Genomic DNA, 25,616 nt, shown 5'->3' with positions numbered 1-25,616 from the left:
ACGGGTGACGAGGAACTATCAGATTTAATCTACTTCAGACCCGATATCTGTCCTTAGCAGCGTTGTTTCCCAGAAGGCCCTTGTTGGACCGCAGGGTGGTCCGCCCCCAAATATGTCACAATGGCATCTTGATTATTTTGAATTAAAGTTACTTAAGAAACACAAGAGGGATACGCTGACCCTCCTCTCTGTCTCCCTGAAAGCAGGAAATAAATCTCTCTTGTGAAAGGCACAATAGGGAATTCAGGCTGAGAAGCTTATATAAATAAAACTTGTTACTCCTTTAATTTCCTACCCCAAGCCCAAACTCTGTTTAGATTCTTCATTAATTGAGCACCCAAAACCCAAGTTTCTTTGTCCTTTCAATTCCTCAAAAATTTACCATTTCTTTGTCTAAAAAGTAGAAAAGCTGCCTGCTTTGGCCACTTCTTAGGTCCCATTTATGAGACCTCAGTGCACACATATTAAAATTTGTTACTTTTTCTCCTGTTAATCTGTCTTGGGTCAATTTTATTATTAGTCCAGCCACAAAAACTCAAGAGAGGTAGAGGGGGAAATTTCCCCACCTGACACCTTGCACCAAGGTAGAGAAGTGAACTGCACGACCTTTGCCTCACAGAGCCAGTTGCCTGGGATCATCACTTCCAACCAGGAGTAAGGTGGACAAATGACTGACAGAGGATCAAGCCTCAGGGGTGCCTCCTACCTCCTCACAGGTCTGCTCCTGGAGTTCAGTGCTGACCAGTCCTGGGCAAGGCAGACCTCTGCACAAACAATGCTGAGTGAGGAATTCACCAAGTAGGAGGATCACCTGGTGCAGGATTGCCTTTTTATACCCTCAGGCTGGTGGTGAGAACACAACCGCATGCCAGGATCCGCCCCCATTGCCATAAAAGGAAATACTCCAGCACCAGGATCACATACTTCTGGTTCTATTAACGCATTGCATCATGGGACCTGCCACTGCTGGCAGGAGTGAGGATACACAGAGGTGGGACAGGGAGGAGGTTATGGGCTCACATCTGGCATCAGACGGTCCGGAGCTTGAACCCAGGCTCCAACTCTTAGAAACCTCACAATAGAAGACTCTCCAAGCCTTGGTTTTCTCCTTTATAAAATGGGAATAAGTGCACCCACCTCATAGGGGTCTTGTGACGATTAAATGAAGTCAGGCATGAAATAAGTTTGGCGCATATTAAGTATTCAAGGAAGGTTAGTTGCTATTATTGTCAATATTATTGCCATTACAAGGATAAGTGTGTAATCTACTTCATGAGTTTCATTCTGCACAATGTACCAGGTACTTTGATAGATGTTGGAGATCCTAAGACGAAAAAGACATAGCATGTGTCCTATGTTTAGTTTACGCTTTAGTGGTGGAGGGAGATAAAGAAAAATTTCTGTCACACATTCAGAGTATAGGTACTATAGCAGAGGTAAGCAGAGGAGAGGTGAGAACCCAGAAGGGCGTTTAACCCACTGTGGGGTGGCGAGCAGGCAGGCTGCTAAGGGCTTCTTGGAGGATGTAGCTTGTGAGTTGAGTCTAAAGGGTGGGGAGTATAAACCCCGTGAAGGGGTGGAGGAGAGGGAGAAAATGAACAATGGCTCAGGGAAAAACATTCCAGGCAGTAAGGATGAGGCACGATTACCTCTACTGGTGAGTCTAGCCCGCAGGCTATCCTGACAGTAATAGGAGGACAATGTGGTTTGGTGAGCAGGGTGCCATCTGATTTGAAGGTTTCACCAGAAGAGCAGTTTGAGATGGATCATTATTAGTGGATGTAACAGAGCATGCTGGTTGTCTGTCAAATATCCATCTTCCCCTCTTTTGCACCAACAAATTCCATACTGTTGATTGTGAAAAAGCCCAGGTAAAAATCCATTTCCCAGAAACAACAAAGTTCTACTGTACAACATGGGGCGCTATATTCAATATCCTGTGATAAACCGTAATGGAAAAGAATATAAAAAAGAATGTACACATATATAAAACTGAATCACTTTGTTGTACAGCAGAAGGTAACACAACATTATAAATCAACTATATGTCAATTTAAAAAAAGGTTCTTGTGTTAATAAAAAAGAAATCCATTTCCCACCTCTCCTGCCAACAGGGGTTCCAATGCAATGTTTGCAGAATTTTTTTTTCTTTTTACTTCTTATAACAAAAAATCCAGACATATACAAAAGTAGAGAAAATGGTATAAGAACTGCCATGTACCCTTCTTATAGTTGCATAGCTGTCAACATTTTGCCATTCTTGTTTCATCTACCCTTCCACTTGTCTTTTATTTTCTAGAATATTTAAAAGCAAAGGCCATGGCTTCCCTGGTGGCGCAGTGGTTGAGAGTCCGCCTGCCGATGCAGGGGACACGGGTTCATGCCCCGGTCTGGGAAGATCCCACATGCCGTGGAGCGGCTGGGCCCGTGAGCCATGGCCGCTGAGCCTACGCGTCTGGAGCCTGTGCTCCGCAATGGGAGAGGCCCCAACAGTGAGAGGACCACATACCGCAAAAAAAAAAAAAAAAAAAAGCAAAGGCCAGATGTTATATTATTTCTACCCATGAATACTTCAGTGCATCTCTCTAAGAGATTTAATACTTTCTTTTTTAACATAACTATGATACCAGTATCATACCTGACAAAACTAACAACGCTTCCTTAATATCAATATCATCTAACATGCAGTCTGTTCTTCATTGGGAACTCTTTTTAAGGGGTCTGATTTGATAGGGACCCAAGTGTACCTTTGTCTCTCCTCCCATCCCTCTACTGTTATGTGGCATTCAGGTGACGGGAGTTCAAGTCACCATCTGTGACCATGAGCCAACTTTGAGGATGGAAGCCACGCACTGGGGAAGATAGACTGGGAAGACGGAAGGAGATGGGGCTCTGATGAGCACAGAGCCATCACTCCACTGTGAGGTGTCTAACTCTGGACTCTTTCTGTTTCACAGTCTGGCTTTTTTCCTTTTTTAAATTAATAGATTTTGCTTTTCGAGCACTTTGGGTTTACAGAAAAATTGAGCAGAAAGTACAGAGGGTTCCCAGAGCCCCCCTCCCCACCCCCACTGTTTCCTTTATTATTAACATCTTGCATTAGTGTGGTCTATTTGTTGCAATTGATGAGCCGATATTGATTCATTATTATTAACTAAAGTCCACACTTTACATTAAGGTCCACTCTTGGTGTTGTATATTCTATGGGTTTTAACAAACATATAACAACTCGTATCCACCGTTACAGTATCATACAGAGTAGTTTCACTGCCTTAAAAATCCCCTGTGCTAGACCTGCTCATCCCTCCTTCCCTGGAACTCTTAGCAACCACGAATCTTTTGAATGTCTTGTCACAGTTTTGTGGTTTCCAGAATGTCCCATAGTTGAAACCATACAGCTTTCCAGATTGGTTTCTTTCACTTAGCAATATACGTTTAAGGTTCCTCCATGAATTTTCATGGTTTGACAGCTCATTTCTTTTTAGCACTGAACAATAATCTATTGCCTGGATGTACCAGTTTGTTTACCCATTCACCTACTGAAGGGCATCTTGGTGGCTTCCAAGTTTGGGAAATTATGAATAAAGCTTCCATAAATATCCATGTGCAGGTTTTTGTGTGGACATAAGTTTCTGATTCTTTTGGGCAAGTAACCAAAGAATGTGATTGCTGGATCACATGGTAAGAGTACGTTTAGTTCTGTAAGAAACTGCCACGCTGTCTTCCAAAGTGACTGTACCAACTCTTTTAATGTGAGAGAAAAATCCCTATTGTTTTTAAAGCCACTATAACGTGGATCTCTGCAGCTGAATGCAATTCCTAATTGATATGGTGAGATTGTGCCTGCTGAGTATCTATCAACACACAACAGGTCATCTTAACCAAAAAGCCAGAAGTAACTGCTCACCTAGTCATGCGTTCTCTTCCATCGATGTTTCTTCTTTTTCAGGAGAAGGTCAGGAGAGACTGCCAAGTGCATAGCAAAGCCACGGCTCTCTCACCTTCTAGTTCTCTATTAGCATCAGCCATACAAGAAAAGATCTCAGTTTGGCCCAGCTTTTTATTTCTGTCTTGTTAAGGAGTCTTCAAGTGATTCCTTCTTCTGGTGGGTGCTCGCAATCACTTGTTTAATAATCTGTTCCACCCATCTTTTGGCATCTCTCTGGTCCTTCATAATTTCACCAAGACCAAGGATAGTGGTTTGATACTTGCGAATCCTTTTGCAGTTGGAATCCTCAAGTGCTGAAGTGAACAAATATTCCCCACTATCATTATCCAGTTGTCAAAATCATTTTAGGAACTTGTTTTGGCTTCATGCTGTGCAATAGATGGGTTCTGGGGGAGCTATACACACGTCACATTGTTATAAATTAATTCCTGTTTTAAGTGAACAGGGAAAGCTCATCACAGAAGAGGATAACTCAGTGAATCCTTCTATAAAGCAAATAATTCCATTAGATGAGTAATCGCCCTCTCATTTAGTTCTCTATGAATATGAAATGTTCAAATATTGAGTTTTTTTCACATATGGAGATTATAACTGAACATTTGGTTATATTCAATCTCTCTTTACTTCTTTAATATCATTATTGCCTTCATTATTTTTTGTCATCATCATCAGGAAAGGCATTACATTTTAGAAACAAAATAAAAGAACTACATTATTAGAGGTTGTCCTGTTAATCCTTAAGCAGCCCTTGTTCTGTGTTGAGGGATATTGGTTCTGTTTCTCTGGAAAACCCTAATACAAGTGGCTACCATGTGCTATGTACTCAGTGTCAGCTATTATAACTGCTATTAGTAGAAGCGTTATTAAATAGTGAGGTTAGACAGGTCCTCTCTTTAATAAAAAATTATTATTACCACCTCCACCCATTACAATGGTCACAATAAAAAAATAAAACAAATAAAGGTCGGCAAGGATGTGGAGAAATTGGAACCCCCGTGCATTGTTGGTGGAAAAGTAAAATGGTACAGCTACTATGGAAAACAGTTTCTCAAGAAACTAATAAAAGAACTACCATTTGATCCAGCAATTCCACTCCTGGGTATATGCCCTAAAGAACTGAAAGCAAGGTCTTGAGATATTTGCACACACAGGTTCATTGAAGCATTACTCACAACAGCCAAGAGGTGGAAGCAGCCCAAATGTCCATTGACAGATGAATGAATAAAGAAAATGTGGTATAACGTGGAAGGGAATATTACTCAGCCTTAAAAAACAAGGAAATTCTGACACATGCTATAACATACATGAACCTTGAGGACATCATGCCAAGTGAAAAAAGCTGGCCACAAAAGAACAAATACTGTATCATTTCACTTATATGAAGCCCCTAGAGAAGTTAAACTCATGGAGACAAAAAGGAGAATGGTGGTTGCCAGGGGCTAGGAAGAGGAGAGAATGGAGAGTTCTTGCTTAAGGGGTACACAATTTCGGTTTTGCAAAAGGAAGAGTTCTGTGGATGGATGGTGGTGATGGTAGCACAACAATGTGAATGTATTTAGTGCCACTGAATTGTACACATAAACATAGTTAAGACAGTAAATTTATATTATTAAATTTATATTATATGTATTTCACAATTTTTTAAGATTTAAAAATTTGAGAAAAAACCCTATTATTCCAAGATTGGAGGCTTTCTAGGTCTAGGAAATGGGATCATACCAGGTGGCAGGAGACTGTAGGGAAAGGAGAAGTGACAGTAGGGACAACCTGTTCTCTGGTGGAAATGAATGCCTGCCATAGCTGACAGGTGGACCACTCAGGACGTACTCAAGTCTCACAAGCATCCCTGGAGATAATTCTATGGCCGAGTAGCTTCATGAAGCACAGCATAGGTTAAGACCTGCATCTGGATAACTACAGCTTTCAGAGCCAGGCCCTGCCCATGAAGCTGGTATTCAAAAATTATAAGTCAGTCGACAGCAGAAGAGTTCACTGGTGCTGGCTTAGTAATTAAATTACAAGGTGATTATTAGTCTGCTCAGGCAAAAAGATTACATCTGAATCCGAGTACTTAAAGTAGCTGCGGACTAAAACTCCTCCCAGGGAAAAAAAACACAAAAACTGTAACTAAATTAATGCCATTTTCTCCCAATTATAGATGCCCTCCAGTGACTATAAGGTTGTTATGGCAACATGCCCACCGAAAGGGTATGTCTGATAAGGCCTGAAATCAGGTATAGCAGGAAGGGAGTGTTGCGCATCTTATCTCTGCATCAGACCAAAACTGCTTTCTGGGATGGGGGCCAGGAGAACTGTCACTAGGCTGTTCCTGTCTCTTCTGCGGCTTATCCGAGGTTCCAGGCTGGTGGACCACCCCTGCTGCTGCCCTTTAGGGAGAAGCGTAGCCCGAGCATCTCTCCGCACTTCTCCCTTCTCCTGGGATGGTCTCCCATTCAACATCAACCAACCGGCATCTTTCCTTGTTTACCTGAAAAATCTCCCCTGCCGCCTTCTCCAGTCAGGCTTCCATGACCAACTGGCAGCTCAGTGGTCTCTAGACCAGATTCAATTCAGTTGCTTAGCTCTGTACATCTCGGTTTGTAAAGAAATTCATCAAAAAATACAGCAGAGGGCTTCCCTGGTGGCGCAATGGTTGAGAGTCCGCCTGCCGATGCAGGGAACACGGTTTCGTGCCCCGGTCCAGGAAGACCCCACATGCTGCGGAGCGGCTGGGCCCGTGAGCCATGGCCGCTGAGCCTGCGCGTCCAGAGCCTGTGCTCCGCAACTGAAGAGGCCACAACAGTGAGAGGCCCGCGTACCGCAAAAAAAAAAAAAAAAAAAAAAAAAATACAGCAGAGCCCTTTTGGTTTAAGATGGCACAAAATAAATTCAAGGGCTTCTTACACCCTTTATTCAAGTACCAAACTTGATCAAAACCAGTCAATGCTGTGAATCACACTAATACCATTGACGCATTCCAGAAAAGTTGCTGGCAAAGCAAAATTTTGTCAATCAGATCGATGTTGAACATACATGATGAGCTACTATTTAAAGAAATTATGGTTACTCCTTTTGTAAAAAGGATAATCATCTCATAAAATACCTTTTGTGTAAACCACTATCTTCATATACAAGGTGCATTTTAGAATTTAAAAAGCTGTCTCAAGTCCTTTTTGGAAAGAGTGGAGTATAAACAAATTTGATCATCAATATTGTCAAAATGGAAAAAGAGGTGGAGTGTGCATATTTGTGTCTGCACGTGGGTGAGGGAGGGACAGGGTGTCAGCCCCTAGAGCACCCGAAGGTCTGTTCCTTAGCCCCCAGGTTCTGCTGAACCAGCAGAGGTCGTGCTGAAGGTGCCAATGAAGGTTACTGGGACCTCGGCTCAGGTCGGACTGGACTCACTGGGCCTGGGACTGCGGCACGTTCCACTGTGTCTGAATTACCACTCAGAAACAAAATCTAACCTCACTCTCCTGGGCCATAGAAAAAAGTCCCGATTGCTCAGATTTTCGTTCAAGGTCCCACGCAGCCTATCCCCAGTAAAACAACAACAAAAACCAAGAATAACACCCCCCAAAATATCTAGTCTTCATTGAGCCCTTACAATGTGCTCGGTGCTTCACAGACGTGATCTCCTTTAATCCTCGTGATAACTTACCAAGGAAAGCTCTATTGTTTTTCTGATTTACAGAGGACACAGGAGCTCAGAGCGCTTAAGTTGCCCAAGGCTGACACCTGGTTATAAAAGGTGATGGCAAGATTCATATTCTGGTCTTTGTGCGTAGTGAGTCCAGGCTCAAAGTACTGCCTTTCTGGACTTACTGCCTTCTTCTACCCTTTGCTCACCATCACCCTTCCACTTGCTAATTCCCACTTATAAGCTCCTGCTGTCCACCCACGGGACAGCCACCTTCCTATCCCCTTTCCAGGCAAATCACATTCAGGCCTCAAAGCCTGGCTTGGACCCCACTTTTCCTGTAAAACTTTCCCTGCCACTCAGGTCTCAACACTCCCCTTCCTCTGAACAATCACTCCCTCTGTGTTGTACATCGGGCATGTTTTGGATTTTAGTCTTATACTGCCATGTCTGCTTAAAATGTGTCTGTCTTTTCTTCTGACCTAAACTGTGAGGTCCTGTAAGCATAGATGAATGCCCATTTTTGTGTGTACTTATCACTCACGATATCTAACTTAGAGCAAACGCACTGTATGTACTCAGTAAACACTAGGGTAAAAAAAGGGGTCATTTAAGTGATTTTTCAAATGGTGTCTCTAAAGACTTTTCAACGACATAGAAATGTGTGTTTTTAATTTTATTAAGTGACTTAGCTGGATGAATAATGCATAAGTAATGCTATCCCAACTATTATAATTATGTGTAATAAATCACTGGTTTAAAACACAAAACATAAAAATTACTAGGGTAATAGATAAGTCAGGAAAGCAATGAAAACTCACTAAAAGTTTTAGCTGACTGCCTCTTCATTATTTCCTGAAATCACTGTATTATTAACAAATTGGGGAACATGACAAACATTCCACATCCAGGGTATGGTATGTGGGCCCCAGGTATGTGTATCCCAAAACAAGCCACTGGGGTGCCAGAAAAAAATATTATGATGTTTACTGATGGTCACCTTCATGTTAAATTTATGCAAAAAATAAGCTTCCCTGAGAGCAAAAGGACTTTTCAATCATAAATGCGTAAAAATTTTAAAATTATTTTAAAATGTTTGTTTCATCTTTAGACCATCATTTAAAATGCCTATTTTATGTCAATTATATCTCAATCAAACTGAAAGAAAAAATAAAATATCTATTTGGGAAAATATAATAGATAAAAAATAAATAACAAATAAATGAGAAATATAGAGGCAGATCAAAACAATTTTTTTGACTGATGAGGTATACGAACAATGATCCTTCTTCTACAGCATAGAAGCATTTCGAGCATCAGTTATATACAAACAAATGCACACACATCTCGGAAGTCTCAGTTTAAAAGAAAAAAGCACCTCATTGTAAATGCACCAGTGAGGAAGAAGGATGTTTCCTGCACCTAGAGGAAAGGTGCTCGCTGGGGACTTGAGAAGGTGGATGCTGACGTTTGGAGATGAGGGGGCGTGGTTAAAACTTGCTGGTTCTGAGGCCCACAGGACTACCACCTGCTTGCTGGCTGTGTGCCCCTGGGCAAGTTCTGTCACCCCTCCTAGCCTCAGTTCCTTCCACTGCAAAAGTTGCAATGTCGATTATATGAAACAAAGCACAGAAAGTGTTTCGCTTGTTGCCCGGCGAATAGGAATCGTTTGATTAATATATTACCTATTTTTCTTGGATAGGGGAGGTTCAAGGTCAAGTTATTTTGCAGACATTTCAGAATAAGATTTAGGAGACAAGGATTACCAACTAGTTGAAGAGGGAGACATCTAGGATAGAAAAGGGAAGAGCATCTTCAGCAGGGGAAATTCCCAGCTACAGGGATCATAATGGTTGTAACTTTCTCTGCACTTCTTCTCTTTCAGGCTGTTTGAGATATGGGTCTTTGGATTACAAAAATCAGAAACCCACTCAGCCCTGCACAAAGTAAAGGGAATTACTATGAGGATACAGAAGTATCAGGAATCAAAGAGAGGTATAGTAGAGCACCCTGTGACTGAGAATCAGAAAGTCTGGAACTGAGGCTACTCCACACATCTCTCTCCCTCCCTTTTCCCGTTCACCCCCCTCCTCTGCCTACTCTTCTTGCACCTGGCCCACTAAGGCCACAAGCCCCTCCTCCCCCACCTGACTGAGCAGAGTCACCGGTGAGCACAGGTCTCTCAGCCTCTTCCTGAAGATTCTTGCAAAAGGGAATCTGATTGGCTCAGTTCATCTGCTGGAGCCAGGGCCATTAAGTCCAGGCATAGCCAATAGTCTGGAGTCCCTTGGATCAAGTGTATACCCCTGGTCCAGTAAGCTGGGCCACCCCTCCCAGGATGAGCGTGGCACAGTTTTTCCAGAGTGTAGCCTGAGAAATAATGAAATCTGTCTCTTGCAGATATGTGGAGGCGTATCTCTGCCCAAGTCCTCATCATGGACAAGGCCATCCATGGATGTGGTGCTCATGCCACTGACCTGTGAGGTCTGACCTTGAACTCTAAAGAAATTGAGGAATGCTTGACTATTCATGGGCTTCACTTACTGTCCTTGAATCTTGTGAGACAAGGTCTGCTTGTGTTCTGTTCCCTCATGGATTTCAGGGCTTTGTTAAATGAATATTGCAAACCCTTCCTGATCTGCTGGAATTAAACAGCTTAAAATTCATGCTTTTGGCTACTTAACTTTCAGTTTCTTTTGCCAGCTGGACTATAAACTTCTCAAAGGGAGAACTTCAGGTTTGGAAATAATCTGAGAGATCATAGACCCTCCAATTTTACAGGTGTGGAAATTGAGGCCCAGAGAGAGGAGACACAGCAGGATAGGGGCAGGTGGGGCCTGGAACCTAGTTTCACACACTGAGTTCCCCAAGGTGCCATGCAACGTCTTAGGTGTAGCCTGCACCCAATAAACATTTGTTGGTTTATTTCTTATTTAGCTTTTGCTTTTCTCAAGCTCATCATTCTCTATTGGTGTCCCTTCTTCCACCACCAACTTCAACCCTAGAAGACCACTTTCCATCTGCCTTTCAGGTGTTGGTCTTTGGGGTTGTGTAGTGGAAGCTGAGATGAGACAGGGGTGAAATTTAACCTGATTCTATCAAGCCGTTATCTCTCCAGGCCAACACCACAGCAGCAGAGCGAAAACACTAGACTGATAACTTCCTTCCCTCTCTGGGGTCACTGGCCACCAAACTGATGCACGATGAACCCACTCTCTAGCTTCCACATAAAGACATGACTTGCGCAACGCCTCCCAGGCCAATGCTACAAAACTGGGGTTTAGGTCACTGCTGACCTCCTCCCGATGGAAGTTATAAGTGGATCTAGTCTCACTTTCCTCCCGGAAGTCTTCTCTGACCATCCCAGCCTTCTAGGAACGCTTTGTTCCTTTAACATCCCCCTCACGCAGAATGGCGCCCCATCAGTTCTTCTGTAATCTCACGGGTGCCAGCTCCTGAAGCAGGCCATCTCTCTGCCCCTGCACTCTGGTGGGCTCCCACCAGGCCTTCGATAAATGCACTGACTGATGGAGGAAAGACGGTCAGGAGTCAGAAGACAGTATGGGAAGAAAAGAGAAATATTTCCTCTTGCTAGTGTCCTTTTTTTTCCTTTTTCTTTTTTCTTTTTTTGGCTGTACTGTGCAGCTTGCAGGATCTTAGTTCCCTGACCAGGGATCGAACCCAGGCCATGGCAGTGAAAGCACCAAGGCCTAACCACTGGACTGCCAGGGAATTCTCTCCTTTTGCTAGTATCTTAGGAAAGTATTGATTAGGAAAAGCAACTGCTTAAGACAGAGAGAAACAGTCTGGCTTTTCATTTCTAGGCTATGTGGTAACAAGTCAGGTAAAGGCAACTTTTAACAACTCAAATCTGCCTAATTAACCAATTCCAGTGCCAGTTTATTGACTCTGCATCCAGCAGCTCCTCTGACCCAAGCTTGCAAGTGGGGCATAAGATCAACTGCAGGGAAGGAAGGCCACCATGTGAGGGACCAATGAAGCCCCAGGTCTCCCGCACTGGGAAAGCCACAGTTTCCAGTCTGAGTGACCCACAGAGTCTTCCTCTCAAAGACCCCCATTCCAGCCTGAAATCCCCATCAGCAAAGGCCATTTCAGAAAGCTCTAGATAAGAGGACAAACATGTCATAGCTGGAGGAGAGAATGAAAAGATTATCTTATCATCCATTCATGAAGGGTGATTAGGCTGAAGGTAAAGCAGAGAGCCAGGCTCTGGGATGTGGAAAGCAGGAGGTAAGTGTTGCTAGGTGGGAAGAAGGAATGAGGGAGCCTGGGGACACCGTCCAGAGAAGGGGCTTTGGGTGCACGCACAAGGGGGTCCTGGGGCAGCAGGGTGGGGAAGGGGAGAGCATAACCACTTGTCAGCTGGGGAGGGTTAGGAGCGCTGAGCCCGCGGTAGGTGAGGACTAAAATCGGGTGAAGGTTCCCTGAAGACAACCCTAACCTACTTCACACATGAAGATGAGTCACCCTTAGGAATCCTCCCTGCAGCACCAGCTCTGCTGGCCTACCTGCAGAAAAAAAAAAAATTCAGGGGTCACTCTTCTGGCCCAGAAAGACCCTGGGACAGGGAAAGGAATGACCATCACCAAGAGTTGCTGTGTGACGCGGAGCCAGTTTAAATGCATTTTCACCGTTGGTTCTCACAAGGCCAAGAAAGGTTGTTGAATGAGCTGCCCAAGTCACTCATTTGGAGGGTAAGTAAACAGCCCAAGGTCGCAGATCCAGGAAGTGTCATGCCTGGGATTCAAGCTGAGGGTTCAGGCTGAGTCTTGAGTCTGTGCTGTCACCACTGGCGCTGTCACTGCAGGCACAGCCCCCAAACAGAGGCACCTACTCTCCACAGACGTTTTGCACTCTGCAGGTTGCTCAGCCTTTCCTCACCTCCGGGGCTGGATCCTGTTCTCACATCTGGGGGTGTGATTTAAAGCAAAGGCAAAACCAAGACCCAGACAATTCCATTCTTGTTCCTTTGCAAGTAGTGTGCATATCACACCATGTGCAAAACAGCATTGACAACAAAAGGTAGGTAAATGGGAATCTGCTGAGTGGATAGACTCTGGGACTATTAGTCCATATTTCGTAAATCCAGGAAATCATCCAGATGTTAAAGCGCAAAAATAACTGCTGAGCCAGTGAGGCGTAAATGCTAAGAGGGACAAACCAGTAGGAAGAGTCAGGGGTGCTTAAACACGTTCCTTTGCCCGGGGGGACTGGGCCTGGCACCGAGACAACTGGTTGCTGGTAGCCACTCTGCCTCTTATGAATGCACAACCATGGGCCTGCTGCCTCCTTCTAGAAGGGAGGGGATGACTCGCCTCCATGTCCTTTGGTACAAGAGTCAAAAAAGCTGCTCTACTGGATGTGACCACGGATGCTGCTCGGCTTTCCTTCCACCCCGGCTTGGCACACGCTGAGCTTCAAGTCAGGAAGACATGCTCTCCGCTCTGAAAGAGATCTCACCTCCCTCTTTCAAGGCCCACTGCAAGCCTCATCTCTGCTGAAAAGCCATCCCAGGCTCCTTCCGCCCTCTAGACACACACTTCATCCCTGACCCACCCCCTCCCTTCTGCCTGTCAAATTGCTGGGACTTTCAGAATTTGCTCTCTTATCTCTCATCTCCAGCCTTTGTACCCTGTAGCCTTAGTCAGAGGCCTACCCCTCCCTTTGCCTTTGTTAAAAATGTTAATAATTCTTACCTAAAGTACTACCTCCTCCAAGAAGCCTTCCCTCATCCTCTCCTAACCCCATCCACCCTCCATCCTGGTTGGCTGCTCCTCCTGAGGGTTCCGCAGCACTTTGTGCCTATGTCTATGTTAAGTGTGGACTTATCCCCTATAGTTTCACTGACTGTGGTCCTTACACTAGACTTTGACCTTCTTGAGGGTCTCACCTGTCTTGGCATTCCCAGACATGTCCCATCTGTGGAAAATGCTCACCAAATGTTATATGAATTAATAAATGATTTTCTTCGCAGTTATACCGAGTCACACAGTTCCTTCCATGAGTTTATAACCCCCTTGCTTGGAGGGTGTACAGCATCATATATTTCTCCAGAAGGCTTCTCTGTGCTAAGCTCAGTGCCTAGCACCTAGTAGGCACTTGGAAAACGCTGGTGATTTGGTTAAGTGATTACTGAATTATACATTGCATTGAATTCTCCCCGTCACCAAGTCCCCAGCCTTAGCCCTTAGCATGGCCAATGGAAAATTAATTGGTTGCAAAGTGCATATCTAATTACAACATCCCGCCCCTGCCACAGAGATGTTCAAATGTTAATTATAACATATGCATCTCAATAACAGACGTTAGCATTTAATACAGCGTTAATAACTGGACTTGGGCCGCCCAGTGCGTACACAAAGCTCCCTTTTATCTGCCATTAGGACGGACTTAGCACTTAAAGCAAGGAAGTCCTCATCCTTAAAGCCGTCCTGTCCCTAAAATCAAATGTTTCCCTCCAAGCCTGGATCTCGCCTAAGCCCCCAATTCTCCCCACGCGGAGGTCCCCACCCAGGGCTGCGCCAGCACGTGGCGGGGAGGGGAACGGGCGTTGGGCGTTGGGCGTTGGGTTTCGGCGTGGCCAGACAGGCTGTCTCTGCTGCTCAGGCACATCCCCGGCGTCCCGGCGGCGCCCCGTTCTCCAGGGCCCGCCATCCCGGTAAAGAAAGGCGAACTACATTACCCATCAGGCCTCCCGCCGCCCTCTTTCCTTTCAAGTCGTTGCACGTGGCCGGAGGGGAGGGCGGGGCCTGGACGTCACTCTCCTACATTCTCTTTCCCTGTGTCAGAGCGGGGATTTTTTTTTTTTTTTCGTTCCTCTACTCCCTCTCCCCCACCCGCCCCTCCCTCCCTCTTTCCCTCCCCTCCCTCCCTCCCCTGTCGCCTGGGTTTGTGCGCTGGGGCGCCGGAGCCCCTCCGCAGCCGGGACGCGCGGAACTCGAGGCTGGAGTCGGCTCTCCCGAGCCTCCTCCCTCCCTTCTCCTTTCCTGCCCCCTTCCCCCACGCCCCGACTAGGGCTCGGAGCGGCGGCCAGAGGAACCCCGAGGTGAGCATCCCCCCGTCCGCCCCCCTCTTTTAGTCATCTCTGATTGCCTATCGATTCGGGGACCCGCGAGGAGGGCTGCGTGACGTGCGCGTGCTTATAGATAAATCCGGGAAAACCGACCCAAACAATTAGCCCCCTTCCCCCCCTCCCTGCGCCCGGGGCAGCCAGGAGTCGGCGCGCATCCACCTTCCCCGCCTCTGTCGAGGACCGCACTCCACGATCTCTCCCTCTCCCGAGGTTTGCCCCTTCCCTGCCGGGTTCCCCGCCAGTAGGGGAGCCGTATCTCTGGAGCTCCAGTGAGGAGGGGGGGTTCTTGGGGGGCGCACGGCTGGAGCCCGGCTCGCGTTGGAGCCGCTTGGTGTAGCCGCTGTCATGTGCCAGATTCCGACCCGGGGGGAGGAAGAGAGCGAGCTTGATTCCTCTCTTTTGTTTTGAAGCCCGCATTTGCTGCATCAAGCAGTTGGTTTAGTACCGGCCAAACTTGCAGCTGTTCTGACCGTGCTCCACTGAGGTAGGGTGGCGGCTCCCGGAGGGACCCCGAGAGAGTATCTCCACGCCGCCCCTCCCTTCTCTGGTGACTGATTGTGTCTGTGGCGGCCGCGTGTGTGTGTGCGCGCCCGTCCCCGCGGGCGCGGGGATGTCTGTCGTCTAGACAGGCTGCACCCTCCCTCCGTCCACGGTGAGCCTGCGGGCCGCGGGGGGCGCGGGGGACGGGAGCAGAGGAGGAACCCGAATCAGTAGATCCACTGAGGTCGCGGCTTTGGACATGCCCCACGGCGGTGATTCTGTTGGCTTTAAAAAAATATATTATTATTATTCATTCCTGTCGCCGCGGTGTAATTGGGCCTGGGGAACAGATCCGTCCGGCGGAGCCGGGGTTAAGTTGACAGGCTCTGAAAAGCCAGCTCGCGGTGGCTGGTGACCCGGGTTCCGGCTCGGGTCCTTCAGCGAGCAGGTGACTGTCCCGGACGCCTGCCATGGTGGGGGTGTGGGGGTGGGCGGCGGGCAGGGGGAGCGGTGGCTTGTCTGCGGCGGAGCTGTGCTGCCCCTGAGGGCCGGATGCTGGAGCCTGGGTGCATCTGAGGGAGGCGTCCCGGGGACCGCGCATCTGAGTTGGGTACGTCTCTCCATTGACGTTAAATGACAGTCGGGAGTCTGAGGCCCTCCTGTGGGCGGCGTTGGCTGTTTGGTTTCGTGGAGTTTTCAGGGTTGGGGTTTGGGGGCAGGTGTGAGCAGAGAGGGGGTTGCGGCGTGTAAAGGGGAGGGGTGGCTGGCGGCACGGTGTGCATTCCCACCCGGGGGGTGAGGCGTCGCCTCCCGCGCCCAGCTGTTTGTGTGTGTACACACCGCTCTGGCGTGTGTGGGGGGGCGGGGACCGCAGACCGCGGCGTCGTGGGGACGCGCTTGGGCCCAGATCGCTCGGGGTATCGGTCCCGCCAGGGCTCGTAGTGGTGTGTGTGTGTCCGCGCTCGCGCCTGGGTTACTTGGAGAGGGGAGTCGTGCGGCTGGGGGCCCGGGGAGACCCTGGGGCTGCGTAACCCTCCCTTCGCGTCCCGACGCCCCCCTGATCCGGCAGACTGTCCACCTACTCGGTGGCGCCGGGGGCTGGTCTGGCTGGGCCTGGAGGAGCCGCGGGCGCTCGCGCGTTGCCCCCCCCACGCCCCTCGGTTGACCCTTGGCCGGGGGCGTTCTGTGGGTGCTCGTGCCCGCGCCTGCTGCCGCCTTCGCAGATCCTGGAGAGAATCAGCGCGCTCTGCGCACCCCCTTCCAATTTTTCGACCTGGAGACTGGGGGCCAAAGGCTGTCCGGCCTGACCGGCCCCGGGCCCAGCCCCGCGCTGCCTCCTGCGCCGCTGCCGGGTGCCCAGCCGGCCGCATGCCTTTGCCGGCTCTGTCCGCTCGGCGCTGGGTCTCTGCGGCCGGAGATTATCTCCCACGCTAGGGGCCCGCGCGCAAAGGGAGGAAGCCGCTGGAGCTGCGGGCTCCGCGGCGGCTGGAGGCTCCCGATGGCGAAAGTGACACAGCACGAGCGCCGCAGACCGCCCGAGCTGGAGGAGAGAGGAAGGAGCCGCCCAGAGGGCGGGGAGGGGCCGCAGGCTGTCCGGCCTGTTTCCTCCTGTCCAGCTCCGGGTCTGGGCCGTAAACCTCAGGGATCCCGGTATGAGCATGCTGGGACCGCGCGAGAAAATTGCCTGGCGTGCGAGAAAACCCAATCATAGTGGAACAGAACGCACCGAGCAGACGTTAGAAGATGTCCAGTCCCTCACAGGATACACTCCCTTAGAGTATTTGAAACAGGATTCGATTTACACACAGATCAACTCATCTGCTGTGTCAAGTGTCTGTCCTGCATAATGTGCGCTTGGAGCAGTAATTTTGTAACGCATTCTGGGATACGGTGTCATCAGTGATTAAGAGATTGCTAGAATAGCAATATGTTTGTATGACTTTACTGGGCAGTCCCCCACCGCATTGTTGCATTTATTAAGAGGGTCCCATGAGGTAGGGGGATATTAACCCCATTTTACAGAATAGCACATTGAGGCTCAAAAACTGACGTGACTTGCCTGAGGCGTTTCTGTGATTTCACTCCTCAGACTATGGCTTTTAATTAAATAGTGACCACCTTAAAGTGTAGGTCTTGGCACCTCAGGAAATACTGAACCCAAGAAAGGGAGTAAATTATGCTATTTATTCTTTGTCAGAAAACACTTGGTTTGCTACCAGTCCTAATGAGGATAAGTATTAAAAAACGGAAGTCTGCATTGCTGTTGTTATCACTCATCTGATAATTTACTGTTGGTGAATGGTCGTCAGCTTTGACACATGCAGTGTGTATACCTGCATGTAATAAATACATATGGATATATGTGTCTGCAACACATGCCTGTGTTCATATGGGTGTGTTCGTGGGGTCTTTATTGAATCTAAGGTTTATTCTTTACTTACTGGTTCCAAAACCATGGGTTTAAAGTATAACTCCTGAGAAACCACCCAGGAACCTGCCCCCTCCATCTCCAGGGCTGGGGAAGCCTTGAAAAGAACAAAGAGCTCCTCCATAACTGTATGTATTTCTCCGAGTTCTCGCACATGGAGGTTCTCAGACAGAGCCTGGAGGGTTATTAGGTTTGGTCAGATAATCAGCTATTCATTCACAAATATGTATTGAACACCAACATGTTTGTGTATCTTGAAGTGCTTACAAAGAAAATTTAACATAGTGGCCCTGCCTGGCAAAAACATCTTCTAGCTGTGGAGATAAATGTAAGATTTTAAGTCCAGCAGATGTTTGTTGAGCACCTTCTGTAGTCTAGATACTCTGCTGTGTTTGGGGCACACAAAGATAGGATCGCAGAAACAGCTAATTTGCAGTGCAGAAAACGGATGATTCAGAGCCTGCAGGAGGGAACAAATCATAAATATTTTAAAGCACTCGCCCTGGGACTTAGTCAATTTCACATATGTTGGTTGCAAGGGACTCATAATGCGAGTCCCTGTGCTACAGCAAATGCAGAAGGAAGCAACAGAGGAAGAAGAGCCTTGTTGCTCTGAACTTCAAACTATTTGGAACCTCCCAGGTGAGCCCTAGAGGTCTGTCCTTCTGTAGAGGTTAGGCAGCTCATGAGAGATGACCCTGAAGCCAACCAACAGTTTAGTCTGCTGAGCAATGAAGAACTGACAAGTTGTTCTCTGCTCCTGCCCCAGCTCTGCTGGACAGTGATGGGCTGTGATAGGCTGTCTTCAGTGCCTTTGGTCAAGGTCTCACTCAGGCCTGGCCTGAGTTTAGTAGTTTCTGTCTCACAGGTCTATGGATATGTTCTAATATGAGTCTGCTTTTTAATCTATTCATCCTCCAACTCACTTCCTGGGTCCTTGACACTATTTTCCAATTTCATCTCAGTTTTGGGGTCCACTGCCCTTGTTTCGTTGTTTTTGTTTTTTTTTAAAATAAATTTCATTTATTTATTTATTTTTGGCTGTGTTGGGTCTTCGTTGCTGCATGCGGGCTTTCTCTACTTGTGGCGAGTGGGGGCTACTCTTTGTTGCAGTGCGCGGACTTCTTGTTGCAGTGGCTTCTCTTGTTGTGGAGCACGGGCTCTAGGTGCATGGGCTTCAGTAGTTGTGGCGCATGGGCTCAGTTGCTCCGCAGCATGTGGGATCTTCCCGGACCAGGGCTCGAACCCGTGTCCCCTGCATTCACTGCCCTTGTTTTAAGGTTCTGTTGTTTGCAGTTCACATGATGAAGGAGGAAGCAGGAGGTGGTGGTTAGGATGGGGAGAGAATCCTGAGCCCAGAGAAAGAACAGGAGGTACAAAACAGACGGGCAAGTTGCAGTTTTGGGCAATTCTCCAAACCTGATGGCATTTCTGCATAGCTTACCCAATAAAGTGGCAGCCCCTTTTGGTGTTCTCTTTGAGGGGGATCCTCTACCTCTGGGCCTCACTGCTGACTCGCTGGTCACCTGAGCTCAGCTGCTAACATTCAGGCTTTGCTCTTGTGCCCTCCTGCCTCCCCTTGCGTGCAGTTTAACTTAGGGCACTGCTGTGATGGTGGTCTTCTCTCAGAATTACCCCCAAGCTGACGATCGACAGCTGCCTGTTGTTTCTGAATTAATCCCCGGCCAGAGCTGTGGTTCAGAACAGAGTGAGAACAGACACATCCTCAGATCTAGGCACCCAGAGCTGGGAAGGGCCTTGTTGATGAGCTGAAGACCCCAAGGCCCAGAGAGGTGAAATGACTTGCCCAAAGTCACAGGGAGCCCTTGGCAGAGTGGAACATGAACTTCTAAAATTTGATGCCCTATTTAATCTTCTTTCTCTGTACTGTGATGCTTCCTGAAAAAAAGTGGGGTTCTTACTTCCCAAAGAGTGAAAACTCTGCATCTTTTTTTTTTCCCCCCTTTGGTTCCAGGAAAGGCCCTGGAATTCGTCTTTTAGTCTTGAGATTGCTTTCCTTCCAACCTGGCCTTCCTTGCCCTATCTTTCATCTTTGGCCGCCAGGAATCTGGATGAGAGCATACATTTGGGAGAGAGGTCTATGCTTGGGGCCTTCCAGTGCTCTTAAGTTTGGTCTGTGGCTTACCCTTTCCATGGCAGGGTCCTCAGGAACCTCCTGAAAGGGTTTGCAAAGCTGTTATGTACCTGCATTTTTCTAGGAGGAAGATCCACATATTTCATTTGATTCTTACCTGACTCAAGTAAGGAGAAGAACTACTGGGGGTGGGGGTAGTGGAGTTGGATAGGGGGTTGGCTGGCACTGGAGACTAGCATAATACCCTACACCTGATTTGGCTTTGCAGTTTATGAACTATTTCACACAAATTATTTCATCTGCTTTTTATAATACCCTGTGAGGCTGTTGTTGTTATTCCCATTTTGCAGATGGGGAAACTGAGCCTCCATGGTTACTGCCATGCCGCAGTCACAAGTAAGTAGTAGAGCAGGGATCAAATCTGGTGTCCTTAGTTGACGTGGTCCACCACGGCACATCATCATTGCACTTGTATGAGTGGAGGACCTCGAACTTTTTGGGGCTGCTTCTTTCTTCTCTTTTCTTTTCTTTTTGGAGCTCCTTCTCCATGATATCCACTGCTGGCTTATGTCCAACCATGGCGCCAGACCTAACTGCTAACTTACCCGGGGGCGGGATGGATAAAGTATGGGAGGCAGTTATCATAACAGTGATATGTGGACTGGGGCCAGTTTGGGATGATTTCATGAAAGAGGTGAATTTGAGGGTAGGTCTGGGGCTGTGGCAGACCTGGCAGAGGTTTTCAGTTGGGACCATGGGCCAAAAAGGGTGAAGGGGAAATTGTGTGTGCTTGGTCCGGGGTGGAGCTAACCAAGGAGATTGGGTGGATCCTGCAGTCAGACGGGGCTTCTCATAGTGACTGGGCTCTTTCTCTGGCCAGCTCTGTGCTACACCCTGGGGCTGCAACCGTGAACAGGCACAGCCCTCCTGCCTTCAAAGAACCCACTGTCTCGCGGGAGAGGCAGGCACTTAAACAGTTAAATTCAGCATGTGTGGTGAGCGCAGTGGTGGAGAAAGTTGCCTTCCAGACAAGGGCCACCTGCTGTAGCCTCAGAGCTCAGAGAGGCCTTCCTAAGGGAGATGATGCAGGAGCTGAATCTGAATGTATGAAAAGGAAGTAGCCGGGAGAAGAGACCGGAGAAGGACCTTCAGGGGCAAGGAATGTGGGCAGAACGGCGTGGAGGCCCGAGGCTGCCTGGTGGAGGAAGGGGCTGCCCCAGGGCAGTCAAGCGCAAGGCCGAGAGGCATACAGAGCCCCGCTCTGAGGAGCTTGTGAGCCTGGCTGAGGATGTCACGTTTCAGCATGGAGGACAGGGCTTTAGGCAGAGTCGAGGCACTCGGCCCTGGGCCAGAAGGGAGCATGACTGGGAGCCAGAGGCAGCCTCTGAGCTGATGAGGCAACAAGCAGCTCCATGCAGCGTTCAGGTCCCAGGGGATGAGACATACGGGGAGGAGGGAAGGCCACGTACTAAAAACGTTTGGGGAGTAAAGTCGGCCGCGATTGCTTAGCTTTGGGGGATAAGGGAGGAGTCCCAGTGACTCCCAGGCTTCTGGCCTTGTGGACTCAGTGGATGGCGGCCTTTACCAGGCAGTGCCCTTCTGGTGGCTGGAGCAGGTCTGCTCTGGTGGGGGTGAGAAGGATTGTGGTGAGTTTAATGTTAGCCATGGTGAGTTTGAATGGCTGGTGGGATAATCCAGTGGAGCTGTCTTGCAGACAATACAGTGCTCATGGTAGAAGCCTGAGGAGGAGATGCGGGCAGGAGCTACAGTTCTGGGAGTGGGGAATGGTCTGCTGCTGAACGTGACTGCCGTGGGGACTGCTGTAGACAATAAGAAGACCTCTTCCTCCCATTGTCAGAGAATCCTTTGTCACGCCGGGCCGCTGTCGTCAGGGAAGCCAGGCGGGGATGCTGTGTCATGCTGGAGGCCTGGCTGGCAGAATCCAGCAACAGCCAGGAGCGCGCTTCAGCTGGAAGCCTTCAAGTGAGTTAGGGGAGAGGCCTTGTCATTTTTAACATCCCTGGTTAGCAGAGCCCTTCCCAGGCCCTCAGGGCGTAAGTAAAGGGCAGGGGAGACCTGGACCTCTGCCCAGGAGAAGGCAGTCTAGTTGGGAGACAAGATGTGTGGAAATATGAAACCACTAAAAGTCTGGAATAACCTGGACAAAGAGTGGGCTGCACATTAAATGCCAGAGGCCTGCTGGTACTTCTCTTCCTGCCATGCCGCATTTTTACAGGGCTGCTGTGTTTTGGGCAGAGTGCCAGTCTTTTCATTTTTGAATGCTCGGACCTACACAGTAGGTGTTCATCCTGCGTATTTGGATCTGCAGGGATGTGGCCAGAGTTTGTTGTTTGGGGTATGGAGTGAGGTCAGCCAGAGAAGGTTCCCGTGAACAAGTCCAAAGAGGGGATTCCAACACTGATTTGGAATATTTTTAGTATCATAGCGGAGTAAAAATCTCGAAAACCTTCCAACTACCAAGCACCTAGAAATGCTGTAATGAAATATAACCAGCATCCTTTCAAAGAAGAGCTGAGCTCCTCGAGTGTAAGAGAAATCCCCAGGGAACTCAAAAGTGTAAGCTTGCACTGACGCTAGGCCAGGCCTGGGGGTGGGTTTGGCTGTGGGCGTGTTGAGGGGTCTCAGAACCAAAGGCAGCTGAGCCCTTGGCACTGCCTCCTCCAGGGTCCAAGGTGAGACTGGGAGTTGGCATGGAGGGCCCTGCCTGAAACAGGCCCCTGCAAAGGTGTGCAGGCTTGGAGAGAGGATGGAATAGACGTCCACCCACTGGCATGGAAGCGGGAGAGGGGGAGCTTGTCCGTATTGGCCTGGATCTGGGGTGGGGAAGAATCTTCCCTGGAAACTCGAAACCTCAGGCCTGTTGTGGCCTTGGATGACCACTACACGTGTGGTCCAGGAGTCCCCAGGGAATTAGCACATTAAAGCCTTTGGGGGCTGGGGTCTTCCTGCCTGTGGGCTCCAGGATCTCATGAGTTCTGGGAAGATTCTGGGGTTCTTCACCTTTCACTGACTTGGGTCTCCACCTTGGAGAGATGCTGCAGGACCCGGGGGGATGGGGGGGCTGAGTGAGGAGAAGGAGAAAGAGACCTTGGCAGGAACCTTTGAAAAGGGCCTTCACGACACTTATACACTGCTGAGGGCGTGTGCATGGCTGTGGAGAAGGGCTGCACCTGCCCGAGGGCTTCATCTCTCAGCAGAAGCCTGCAGACGGGCCTGTCCGGGAAGGTCAGACCTTCTCCCCCGCTGTTGACTCAGGCCAGGTCTTTACAGACAAGGCGTCTGTCCAGGTTCCTCCTCAGGGTGGCTGTGCAGATTCCAGCAGCTCCGGGTCCCTCCAGACTGTGTGCCACATCATCTGCCCTAAGCCCAGAGGCTTGAGTACCTCGAATTTCAAACTTGGGAGACACCTTAGAGGTTACCAAGTGGGTCTCCTACCTGGTGTGGGAATCCTGTCTCCACCAGCACTCGCTCAGAGGCTTCCCGTGGCCGGGAGTACGTGGCTTCACGAGGCAGTGCCTTCCCTCATTAGAAGGCTTTTGCAGCTGGAAGGCCTCCTGTGAGCCTCAGGCACTGCCCGGCTGTTTCCACCCATCGCCCCTTCGGCCATGGGCTGTGGCGAGAGATGCTTTGGAAGCCTTTCACCATCTTGCTCGCTTTTGCTGGAAGGGCCTTAATTTGTCGAGCTAAGATTCTGTGAGAATCCAGCCAACTTCCATCCTAACTTCCTTAGCAAAGAGGGAGATTTTGAAGATGAGATGTAAGGTTTGCTGAGCTGGCTGTGATGCAGAAGTTCTGAGAAGCTTTGGCTCAGTGCTTTTCAGATTCCAGACTAGAGAAGCAAGTTCCTTCCTCCAGCACCCAGAATACATTTCAGTTTGTAAGTGAGTGACTCAGGAATCTGATGCAGGGAGCTGACGTTTATTGAGTGTCTGTTAGGTACTGGGTACAGTGCTAGGTGTTGTCGGTATGTGTTAGTAAATAAAAGTAACTTCTGGGGCTTCCCTGGTGGCGCAGTGGTTGAGAATCTGCCTGCTAATGCAGGGGACACGGGTTCGCGCCCTGGCCTGGGAAGATCCCACATGCCGTGGAGCAACTAGGCCCGTGAGCCACAACTACTGAGCCTGCATGTCTGGAGCCTGTGCTCCGCAACAAGAGAGGCCGCGATAGTGAGAGGCCCACGCACCGCGATGAAGAGCGGCCCCCGCTTGCCACAACTAGAGAGAGCCCTCGCACAGAAACGAAGACGCAGCACAGCCAAAAATAAATAAATAAACAAATGTGGGGTTTCAAAAAAAAAAAGAGTAAATTCTGTGAGGGAGAGAGAAAGGGCAGCAGAGCCGGGGAAATGCCTTACTGTAGTTGTGACAATTGAGCCCTAAAGTTATTCAGAAAGAATGTGTGTGGTTCCATCCGGGAGTGGGTGGGGCAGGCATTCCTGTGCTATTCCCTTATAGGGCCTTCCTCTGGGGTAGGCAATGTCATGATCTCACCACGAGCTGAGAACCCACAGGCCTTTGCCGTATTCATGGGTCATTTGCTGAGATGCTTACAAGTTTGAACCATGAGATAAAGAAGGTGGCCTGCTGGACAATCCGCATCTTGTGTCACCAAACAGGACGGTGTTGACAATGACAGTGTTTTTCCCAGCATGCAAGGGGGGAGCTTGTCTGTCTTGGCCTGGATTTGGGGTGGGGAAGAATCTCCCCTGGAAACTTGAAACCTCAGACCTGTTGTGGCTTTGGATGGCCACTACATGTGTGGTCCAGGAGTCCCACTGGTGTCTGTCTACAGGGCCCCGGGCTCTTTGAGGAATCCTTTGCATTCACAGGTTGGCTGGCATCTGTGACGTTCATATATTTGACAGGTGCTGTGTTGTGTTATGAGGAGCATGAGTTGCCTTTGTCGCGAGGTTGCATCAGCCAGCTGGATACCCGGATGTGCGCTCCTGACAGAGCCCAGTGGTGAAGGGCAGGGATTCTGGGAAAGTACCCAGTTTCTGCTCTTCTCCCTCCAAAAATTGTTCTTTATGCTCACATTCTACTGGTTTGCCTCAAACCTTTTTTTTTTTGCGGTACGCGGGCCTCTCGTTGCCGTGTCCTCTCCCGTTGTGGAGCACAGGCTCCAGACGCGCAGGCTCAGCGGCCATGGCTCACGGGCCCAGCCGCTCCGCGGCACGTGGGATCTTCCCGGACCGGGGCACGAACCCGTGTCCCCCCGCATCGGCAGGTGGACTCTCAACCACTGCGCCACCAGGGAAGCCCTGCCTCAAACCTTTTACCCTAAGCCTGTTACCTCCGTTAACATTTGGTTTGGTTTAGCGGACATGCGTCAGATGCCTGAAGTGGGTCGGAGGAATTCAGACGAACCTGGCAGGGTCCCTACTTCCTGTCTTCATCTTGGTGGGGAAGACAGAATGGCCACGTTTGTGTGGTGTGAGAAGTACTGGGTAAAGAGCAAAAAAAAGTGTGCTGAGGCAGCCAGAATTAGGATGACTATAATTTTTTGTCCAAATGGAGGCACTTTTGAGAGTGACAGGGAGTGCCGTTAGTAATCATGCCAGGACACAGATATAAACCGGGACTGTCCTGGGCAAATGGGGGCTTATGGCCACATGAGCCAGGGAGGGCGAGTGCATGTGTCATCAGTCCTTTGTGCTACAGGACACACGTAGACCTAATGGAGGGGAGGGGCTTGGCTGCAAGAGAAACTGGCATCTGTTTCCTGTTTTTCTGGGGCTAGAGAGGAAAGCTTTATCTGTGGGGACTGTGGACTGAGAACTCTGATGGGTCTCAGTTTACAGCCACAAGATTCTATCTTATATATCTCACTATGATCTCAGTGTTGGGGTTGGAGATGGAAGTTTGGGGAGATGAAAACCACCTGGTTTGTAGGATGTTATTGGCTACAGGT

General features: G+C 48.9%; 1 protein-coding gene across 2 annotated transcripts in view; it reads left to right on the top strand.

The window, feature by feature from the left end:
- The first annotated feature begins 14,352 nt into the window (after nucleotides 1-14,352).
- CTIF (cap binding complex dependent translation initiation factor) overlaps nucleotides 14,353-25,616 on the top strand; it is a 303,031-nt gene continuing 291,767 nt past the window's right edge. For both annotated transcript variants that reach the window (XM_082853169.1, XM_082853167.1), the window contains exon 1: nucleotides 14,353-14,655. The gene's annotated coding sequence lies outside the window, so the exon portion shown is untranslated. The remainder of the gene's footprint in view (nucleotides 14,656-25,616) is intronic.

The sequence above is a fragment of the Leucopleurus acutus genome (assembly GCF_964270905.1).
Source record: "Leucopleurus acutus genome assembly, chromosome: 13".
Classification (NCBI taxonomy): domain Eukaryota; kingdom Metazoa; phylum Chordata; class Mammalia; order Artiodactyla; family Delphinidae; genus Leucopleurus; species Leucopleurus acutus.
The sequence above is the reverse complement of the archived record's forward strand: the minus strand, read 5'-3'. Positions and strand labels throughout refer to the sequence as shown.